Source organism: Salvelinus sp. IW2-2015, unplaced genomic scaffold, assembly GCF_002910315.2.
Source record: "Salvelinus sp. IW2-2015 unplaced genomic scaffold, ASM291031v2 Un_scaffold3202, whole genome shotgun sequence".
NCBI classification, from domain to species: domain Eukaryota; kingdom Metazoa; phylum Chordata; class Actinopteri; order Salmoniformes; family Salmonidae; genus Salvelinus; species Salvelinus sp. IW2-2015.
In genome coordinates, this window is record NW_019944489.1 from 69,893 (window position 1) to 78,764 (window position 8,872).

The following is an 8,872-nucleotide window of genomic DNA, read 5'->3' on the forward strand; positions in this document are numbered from 1 at the left end:
TAGGGTGGTGCTTCGTGTGCTTATTAAAGATGATGGTCGTGTGTACTGTACTGTATTGACACAAAAACAACAATTTTATAAAAGAGTTTGATGAATTTTACAAGAATTGTTTGCTTTTGTAAGATATGTCTCATGTTTTGCTCATTTGGTGTAATATTTATTTTTAATTTTATTTTTATTAATATGTTGTGGTTAGTGTGTAGATTTTAGCAAAAAATATCCCATAGTTTCAAAGATAGTGCCTAAGAATGTCACGCCTGACCAAGGTTGCTTTGTATGTTTCTATGTTTTTGTTTGGTAGCGGTGTGATCTGAGTGGGCATTCTATGTTGTTTGTCTGGTTTGTCCTATTTCTGTGTTTGGCCTGATATGGTGCTCAATCAGAGAGTAGGTGTTTTTGCAATTGTCTCTGATTGGAACCATATTTAGGTAGCCTGTTTTGTATTGTGGGTTGTGGTTATTGTCTATTGTCTAATCTGTGTCTGCACTTTGTCATTTATAGCTTCACGTCGTCGTTTATTGTTTTGTTTTATGTTTGTAAAGTGTTCTTCGTTTTCGTGATAATAATAGAGAAGAATGCATTCATTTCAGCTTGGTCCTTGGTCCTTCCTCTCTTCCAATATGACGATTGTTGTGACAAAGAAACAGAAGAAAAAAAAATTCAACAGACAATCAGGAAAGTTCAATTCATCAATCCAGAAGAAGGGAGGAGAACAGCAAGACAATCGGCCCTCCGTGGAAAGACCTCGACACGAGTACATTACAGTTTTTTACCGATTGCTTACACACTGAAAGCAAATGCCTAGACAAAAGCATCAAACCTTACTTTTTGGGTAACCACATGCTTAATAAACAAGACACCCAAAGTACAAAACATATTTTCCACTTTTCAACTTTGCAAAACACTTCACACACTGTTTCTTACATTAGAACACTTTGTTCAAGAATGAAAAATCTTGCAATCATTAGGAAGACACTTCTATTCAAAATGCAAAAACATACCTGAAATTGGCAACACACACACACACACACAACACACACACACAACACAACACACACACACAACACACACACACACACACACCATGAAAACATTTATACAGTAAATATACACCAATTAGCCTGAGCATTAACACTACAAATATACCTCAGGTAAGATCACTCTTTTGTGAGAACTTTGCAAACATGGAGGCAGTGAGAGCGAGAGGAAAAGGAAGAGGAGGTAGAGGACGAGAGAGAGGAGTAGAAGGAGGACAAAGACAAGAACAGAAAGGGGACACAGGCAATAGACGGAGACATATTTCCAACGACATTAGGGCCACTTTTGGTGGGACCGTGTCATAAATCCATGCCTGGTGAATGAGGGAGGCAGACGAGGAATCGCACCTGTCGCACCCGAAGTGAGTCCAACCCAACTGATGCCACCCACTGAAGTCGCGCCAACTGAGTCAGCCTAACTGAGTCAGCCAACCTGAGTCAGACCCACGGTCACCAACCTGAGTCCAGCCCAACCTGGAGTCCAACGCCTACCTGAGTCCAGCCCAACCTGAGTCACAGCCCACCCTGAGTCCCAGCCACCTGAGCACCAAACCTGAGTCGCGCCCAACCTGAGTCCTAACCCAAACTGAGTCGCAACAAGACTGAATAGCAAATGAGTCCAGCCCCGATCAGCCCACTGAGTCCAAGCCCAAACTGAGTCAAGCCCAACCTGAGTCAACTGAGTCTCAACCCCGAAGTCACCACTGAGTCCAGCCAACCTGAAGTCCAGCCCGACTGAGTCCAGCCAACCTGAGTCAACCGAACCTGAGTCCAGTCGCAAACCTGACAAGCCACCTGAGTCCAGTCCAACCTGAGACCAGCGCCAACGCTGAGTCCAGCCCAACTGAGTCTAGTCCAACCTGAGTCCAGTCCCAACCTGAGTCCACCCAACTGAAGTCCACACCACCTGGCCCAGCCCCAACTGAGTACCGATCAACCCAACCTGAGTCCCAACCCACTGATCCCACCCAACCTGAAGTCAGTCAACCTGAGTCGACCCAAGCCCTAGAGTCCAGCCCAACTGTAGTCCAGCCCAACCTGAGTTCCCAGCCCAAACCTGAGTCCACCCTAACTACGGTCCACCGCCACCTGAGTCCCAGCCCAACCTGAGTCCAGCCAATACTGAGTCCAACCCACTGAGTCCAGCCACCTGAAGTCCAGCCCAACCTGAGTCACAGCCCAACCTGAGTCCAACGCCAACCTGAGTCCAACCCCAACTGAAGTCCAGCCAACGAGCATGAGTCGGTCCATGATCCTACCAACCTGAGTCCAGCTCCACCTGCAGTCAAGTCCAAACTGAGTCCAGCCCCACCTGAGTCCAGTCGAACAGAGTCGCAACTGAGTCCAGCCCAACCTCTGAGTCCAGCCCAACCTGAGTCAGCCCAACCTGAGTCCAACCCAACCTGAAGTCGCCCACGGCCAGCCCAACCTGGAGTTCCACCCACCTGAGTCCGACCACTGCATCCACTCGTAGAGTCGACAGCCCAACCTGAGTCCAACCCACGAGTCCAGCCCACCTGAGTCCAACCTAAACCTGAGCCAACCCACTGAGTCCAGCGCCCAACTGAAGTCCACCCAACTGCAGTCACCAAACCTGAGTCCATCCAACCTGAGTCCAGCCCAACCTGAGTCGCAGAGCCCAACCCTGAGTCAACCAAACCATAACTGTAGCTAGTCCAGCCCAACCTGAGTCAGCCAACTGAGTCCAACCAACCTGAGTCCATGTCCAACCTGAGTCACGCCAACCTGAGTCCAGCCAAACCTGAGTCCAGCCCAACCTGAGTCCAACCCAACCTGCGCAGTCCACCATCCACCAAACCTGAGTCCAGCCTCAACCATGAGTCAGCCAACGTTGGTCCAGCCCAACCTGAGTCCAGCCCAACCTGAAGTCCATCCAACCTGAGTCCAGCCAACTGAGTCCAGCCAACCTGAGTCCATCGTCTCACGCCAACCTGAGTCCAACCCAACTGAAGTTCCATGCCCAACCTGAAGTCCAGCCAACTGATCACCATGCAGTCCAACCCAACCTGAGTCACCCACCCATCCACCTGAAGTCAGCCACCTGAGTCACCAACCAATTAGAGTCCAACCACAGTCCACCTGAGTCAGCAACTGGCCATACAACCTGAGTCCAGCTCCAACCTGAAGCAGTCCCAACCGAGCCAAACCTGAGGTCAAGTCCAACCTGAGTCCACCAACCTGAGTCCAGACCCCAGAACGCTATCTGAGTCCAACCCGAACCTGAGTCCGTCCACCTGAGTCCACCACTGAGGTCCCGAACCTGAGTCCAGCCCAACCTGAGGTCAACCAACCTGAGTCGCAGTCCAACCTGAGTCGCAGCCCACCTGAGTCCATCACCACGTGGTCAGTACCAACGTGAGTCACCACCAACCTGAGTTCCAACCAACGACCCACTGAGTCCCAGCCAACCTGAGTCCAGCCCAACCTGAGTCCAGTCCCCTGGAGTCCAACCCAACCTGAGTCGCAGCCAACCTGAGTCCAGCCACCAGTCCCACTGAGTCACCACGAGCCAGCAACCTGAGTCCAGTCCAACCGATCCAACTGTCGCCTTACCACGCCAACCTGAGTCCAGCCAACTGGCAAACTGAGTCCACCCAACTGAAGTCCACCAACCTGAGTCCACCCAACCTGAAGTCCACTGACCAGCCACTGAGTCAGCCCAACCTGAGTCCAGCCCAACCTGAGTCCAGCTCAAACCTGAGTCCGCCGCAACCTGAGTCCAACCTAACCTGAGTCACGCCAACCTGAGTCCAACCCAACCTGAGTCCAACCCACTGGCAGTACTGAGTCCAGCACCTGACGCAGCCAATGAGTCCAACCAACCTGAGTCGCAGCCAACCCTGAGTCCAGCCCACCTGAGTCAGCTCCAACGTGAGTCAGTCCAACCTGAGTCCACCCAACCTGAGTCCAACCCACCTGAGTCCAGTCCCAACTGAGTCCAGTCCAACCTGAGTCCAGCCCAACTAGTCACCCTGAGTCCAGCCCAACCTAGTCCAGCCCACTGAGTCGCAGCCCAACCTGAGTCAGCCACTTGAGTCACCATGTATCCCCACCTGAGTCCAGCCAACCTGAGTCCACCCAGGCACCACCTGAGTCCAGCCAACCGATAGAACTAACGTCGTCCTGAGTCAGCCACTGACCACCACCTGATCACCCAATGCCAGCCCCTATCAGCATACGTCAACATACTTATGACTTTGATGGAGAACTAGAGTATGTGTTTCATACGTTCTACACCTAGACGTACCTAGTTAACTGTTGCACATCATTCTGCATCACAGTAAAATACAATGGAGTCCTACAATATTATGTTATCCTCAGTGAACAAAACACATAGGTATAGTACTTGAAGTACATGTAATACCTGTTGCTGTTACTCATGTACGTAATGTTAAAAGAAACCTCACCAATGTCATCATATTTTGGATTTTCTACAGAACTGCCAGACGACCTCCTGAGGGTCAAAGGCCACGTCTGTTTCACCCAGGAACAGGAACTGGCCGTTGTCAATCTAGTTTGGCAACGACACCATCGCCTACATCAACTACGAGAGCAAATCATGGCAAGAGATCAACAACGTCATAATAATCAGCCGTGTCAGTATGTCGAACACCCTCCGCGTCTTACGTCAACGCCAAACGTACGATGAAGCAGCTGCACAGGGTTCCATTTGGAGGAACAGCAGTTAGAGTCAAAGCCTTCGCTATGACTACGTGCAAGTAAGTATCATGTACTATCTGTTATGCAGTAATGGCAGTAGATTGGCACTGCATAATAGCGCAGTGTCAAGAGGGCGCTGATAGAGATTGTCCGCTCGCTTCAGGTCCTTAGGAAACTATGCAGTTTATTTGTTTTTTTTTAGGTTTTAAAAAAGAAAGAGAAAATCTCAAGCGTACATACAGGAAGGGAAACCTTTACAGATGCACAATCAGAGCTTTCGGGCTGTGTCACGCCTGTGTATGGACACTTGCTGCACCACAACCAGGCTCTCCAGAGGGTAGTGAGATTGCACAACACATACCGGGGGCAAACTACCTGCCCTCCAGGACACTTACAGCCACCCGATGTCACAGGAAGGCGAAAAGATCATCAAGGAACACAACCACCTGAGCCACTGCCTGTCTCATTTGACCCGCCACCACCACCAAACCCCTCTTTATGCAGCTGCTACCTCTTGTTATCATACTGTATATGCATAGTCACTTTAACCATATCTACAATGTACATACTACCTCAATCAGCCTGACCTACCGGTGTCTGTATATAGCTTGCTACTTTTATAGCCTGTTACTTTTTTACTGTTGTTTTATTTTTTACCTACCTATTGTTCACCTAACACCTTTTTAACACGTTGGTTAGAGCCTGTAGTAAGCATTCACTGTAAGTCTACATGTTGTTATTCGGATTTCATGTAGGTCTACACCTGTTGTATTCGCGGCACCTGAACAAATACTTTGATTTGATTCACACCGCTACATCCAGAAGCGAGGTTCAGTACAGGTGCATCAAAGCAGGCGACGGAGACTGAAAAACAGCTTCTAACCTCAGACTGTTAAACAGTTATCACTAACTAAAGTGGCTGCTGCCAACATACTGACTCAAATCTCTGGCCACTTTCTAAATTGATAAGGTATCACTAGTCAGTTAATAACTCCACTTTAATATGTCTACATATCCTAATTACTCATCGCTAATGTATATACTGTATTCTATTATCAATCAAATTTTATTTATATAGCCCTTCTTAACATCAGCTGATTCTCAAAGTGCTGTACAGAAACCCAGCCTAAAACCCAAACAGCAAGCAATGCAGATGTAGAAGCCGGTGGCTAGGAAAAACTCCCTAGAAAGGCAAACCTAGGAAAGAACCTAGAGAGGAACCAGCTATGAGGGGTGGCCAGTCTCTTTCTGGCTGTGCCGGGTGGGATTATAACGAACATGTGTATATACTGTATTTTTACCATCTACTGGCATCTTGACTATGCCGCACGGCCATCGTCATCCATATATTTTATGAATATTCTAATTCATCCCTTTCTGTGTATAAGTAGTGGGTGTGAATTTGTTAAATTACTTGTTGGTTATTACTGCATTGTCGAATTAGAAGGCACAAGCATTTCACTACCTCGCATTAACATCTGCTAACCATGTTGTATGTGACAATAACATTTGATTTGATTTAACAAAGAGTATGTGCCCCATTCTGGGGTGGGGGGGGTTGTCTGTGTGGGCACCTTCCTTGCCTGTAGCTTGTAGTTTTTTGACTGAATGTGGTCTGACCACTCACCTCCCACCCCCCACCCCATCCTTGTGTGAAAAATGTAGACATTGTAGTCCTGTGTTTTGAGTTACAAACCGTATTCACGGTACATGTGTGTATGTATTTCCTGTTTACAGAGAGTCCTGGACTTGATGCAGCTGCGTAGCCTCATGAGCTTCATTTTCATTGATGAAGCTGGATTCAATCTAGCTAAAACAGGCGTCGGGGGACCAAAATGTTATTGGATAAAGAGCCCTTGTGAATGTCCCGGGCAGCGCGGAGGGGAAGTTATCACCTATGTGTTTCCCGAAGGTAGTCTGCAAGGAGCTCTCCATCACCACGCCACCTGGGTTTCTACAATACTGCAATAATCATATGTCTGAATGCACTACATTATGCAGTCGTACAGGACAGACCAGAGCAGCCCAGGTTTTGTTGTCATCTGGGATAAGCTAGTTTTCCACCGGCGGCTTGCTCTGGTCAAGGGACGGATCACCAACACAATAACTTATCTTGTCTATCTTGGCCCCCTTATCCCATTTATCAATCCGATTGAGATTAATTTTCGTCTTGGCGTTGGAAAGTGTATGACCGCCAACCACATGCCSYYCTGCCTCTTCTRCAAGCAATGGAAGAGGCATGCGGAGACATTGAGRTGGRGTCAGTCCTGGGTTGGATACGGCACGAAGACGATATTTTCCCCGTTGCCTAGCCAGGGAKGACATTGCTTGTGATGAGGTGATGTGGCCAGACCCTAACAGAAGGCGGGATCCATAAACCCTCCACCCCATCCCKTACAATCCTTTACAATAAAAMATKTTKGGTTTACCAATGAACTGTAATTTTACTGTAATTMTTTTTGTTTCAGTGTGTTTACAGTAACATATTCTACTGTAATTCTAACTGCCACCCACATAAGCCTCTATGAGAACATGTAACAGGTTTACAAAGCACTAAAGACAACCATGTTTTCTATAAAGTACATCAGTGTGTTGTTGCTGCTTTGAAAGAGTCACATGGTGTGTGATTCATTTTGTTGCATAAAAATGCCATTTTGAAAAATGATTGTTCGGTTTTGATTGCACAGTTTCATTTTTGACATAAGACGTGAGAATGTTTATCTCCAARTGTTGTCTCTTACTTGTGTGTAGAGTTTTTAACACGATGAGCCAAATCCCGCAACAACTATGTAAGAAATCACAAAAAAAACTGCAAAGAGATAGTGTAAGACGCTAGCAGATCTTGTAGGCTTCTAGTATTGCGCYAATGCTAGTTAGCATTGGCTGGTAAAAACCAACRACAACTTCCTTCAAAGTGCAATCGGAGACACAAATGGAATCCACAAGTTCAACTGACTGAGTAGAAAATGGCAGAATCTCACACTATCCCATTTAAGTATGAACAGTTTCCCACCCACTACATCCGTTAGGATGATGTGCCCAGGGCATCATGACATGTCTCCTACTGGTACCCTATTCGCTATGGGCCTGGTCGGGAATAGGTTTCCATTTGGGACGCACAGACAATTCAACTGCCTCGTCTGTCCCTCTGTGTTAAAACTTGTGTGTGTGTGTTGTGGTGCGGTTGTGCGAGCGTAATGAGTTTTTTTGAGTGCAAAAGTGCTGTTAGCAAACCACTACAGAGATTTCCCAAAGGCTTTTTTACATTTTACAAAATGTTCAATCCTAAGAATAAATCCTTTTCTCACGGGTAACCCGGTATTTCCCGCCAAAATCAGAAATGTCACTAATTAGAAAGCAATAATGTCTGTATTTGATTAGAGCTTCGATCTGCATGAAACTACAACTGATGCTTCCTGACCTGATGAGCCCACATGAAAGACATTTAATGAGCCCACATTAAAGACATTTAATGAGCCCCCACATTAAAGACATTTAATGAGCCTATATTAAAGACATTTAATGAGCTTAATACATTAATAGCCCTAATGAAGAAGAGCCCTACAAAAGACATTTAATGAGCCCTACATTAAATACATTTAATGAGCCCTACATTAAATACATTTAATGAGCCCTACATTAAAGGACATTTAATGGCCCTACATTAAATACATATTAATGAGCCCTAACAGAAACATTTAATGAGCCTACATGAACATTTAATGAGCCCTTCATTAAAGACATTTATGAGCCCTACCATTAAGACATTTAATGAGCCCTACATTATAAAGACATTTATGAGCCAACGTTAAATATGTTAATAAGCCCTTCATTAAGACATTTAATGAGCCAACGTAAATATAGTTAATAAGCCTACTAAAGACATTTAATGAGCCCTAAATTAAATACATTTAATAAATTTGCTGTGTACAAGCCTGTGAATAGAATGTGTCTGACTATATGGTGGAAAGACTACTGTTTTATTTCATTTTTACTTTTGTGTTTTACTAAAGAAAAGGCTATGTTTTTATTAAGTAGTATGTGTTCAGGAATGGAATTAGTCTAAGCTAACAGTGGGGAGAACACGTATTTGATACACTGCCGATTTTGCAGGTTTCCTACTTACAAAGCATGTAGAGGTCTGTTAAATTTTT